We start from the raw sequence: 1,965 nt of genomic DNA, 5'->3' as shown, positions 1-1,965 counted from the left end.
GACCGTGCCACTCTTTATCACAACCCTGCTAAAAGTGCCAGTACGTGCACTCATTGGCGCCCCTTCAGCTGGTGGCGCCCTAGGCGACCGCCTAGCTCACCTATGCCTAGAAACGGCCCTGCGCGTGTGTGTGTGTGTCAGTAAGCAGCGCATTAATATAGAACGGTAATTAAAGGCTCTAATGCACACCAGTATAGGTGTGTGTATTGTAGGAGCTAGACGACGTATAATGACGTGTGACGTATAGTAGTGGTGTCCCAATTCTTAGGGGAATATTTTCAGGGGGAAGGGGTATAAAATAGAATTGGGATTGGGCCTAAATGTGAACATGCATTTACTCGTCTCACTCGCACAAAAACAGGTTCAGTATTCCTCAAAATGAATAAAAACAGTCAAATGCAAACTCAGAATATGATGCAAACCTGCAATAATGTTAAATAACACAAATATCCTTTATGTGTTTAATCCCATTAACCAGTGTCTTTGCTGCTGACCTTCAATGATCCAATTCAACCACATAAATAAGCATGAACTTTTTTTTTATAATAAAAAAAACCAAGCAAGCTCAGCCCAAATAAGAAAAAGTAACATAAAAGTAACATAACTCATTACTTTCCATAAAAAGTAACTAACATAATCAGTTACTTTTTTAGGGAGTAATGCATTATCATAATATTGTAATGCATTACTTTTAAAAGTACCTTTCCCCAACACTGCTAATGAATATATTAAATAATAGTAAATGTTATTTTTTATTTAATTAATTATATTATTAAATATAATTAAAGAAGTCATAATTCCAGTCATACTCTAATAAAAGCCTTAGGTTTAATTTAAACGTACAAATGCATTTCATCAGAAGTATTAAAGAGTTCTTAACATTAAAAAGTCTAATGCGTTAACTTTTAAAGATCCATTATGTCCAAATTTGGCCAGTTTTGAGAACACTCCTCCTCTTATCCTTCAAGCAGCACTTTGGTCGGACACTGAATGGGTTTGTGGGTAAAGGAAGCAGACAGCGCAGTCTTTTAAAGGTGGAGGGATATGGGCAGATAACTGGACATACAAACAATGTAGGAGTGACGGGGCAAAGGGTGCTGAGATCGAGGGAGAAATCAATAGAAAATCAGCGTTTTGGGACGGCCACTCATTTAACATTAAGGCACTAAAAATGAGAAAAATATGTGCCGTCCCGGCCGTCGTATTGATCACACGTGAATGGGCCGGTGGAAGGCTGAAGCTACTAATAAAATAAGACATATCTGAGAGTGAATCAGCCAAGAATCGATCGGGACGGTGATCAAGGCCAAAAACATCTTCACTGGGATTTAAACCCTGATACTCTGACTCCCCCACACACAAAAAACACGCGGACACACCTCACACAGCACACGTTTGACAGGATGATTCTTCTCAAATCTCGATTCGACTGGAACGACCAGCCCTGGCCATCGGTCCTGACAAAAGACATAAGGATCCAGAGCTCAAGGTCACTGAGAAACACGAGCCAGACTGATGAGTGTCCTCGCCGAAATCACAGCATATACACTACCACTGATCTAAAAGCGTATGATTATATGCTTGAGATTAGATTGAATCCAAATTTCCATTCTGTCTACATGTGAATTTCTTTACACAACTAAATGGCAGGACTTTAAATATAATAGAGAGAGCCATAGTTGTGTGATGATCATGAGATGAGTCAAGGTTGGGTTTGTGTTTGATAAAAATAGATTCTACAAATTAATGTTTAATGTCGAAATGTGGTTGAAAGAATATCAGTTGTTTCAAAGTTAAAATCAGCATGAAATGAAAATTGACCCTATCTATGCATGTTATAGATGTTATTGTGAATGATTCAGCCGTGCATATCTTTTTCTATGAGTATCGGATGTGTCACAATACAACGAAAAGATCAGTTCCATGGTTTCTGTAAAAAAAAAAAAAAAAATGGTGAAAAAGGGC

Source organism: Sinocyclocheilus rhinocerous, unplaced genomic scaffold, assembly GCF_001515625.1.
Source record: "Sinocyclocheilus rhinocerous isolate Xijiao unplaced genomic scaffold, SAMN03320098_v1.1 scaffold1049, whole genome shotgun sequence".
NCBI classification, from domain to species: Eukaryota; Metazoa; Chordata; class Actinopteri; order Cypriniformes; family Cyprinidae; genus Sinocyclocheilus; species Sinocyclocheilus rhinocerous.
This window is presented reverse-complemented; position numbering follows the sequence as displayed.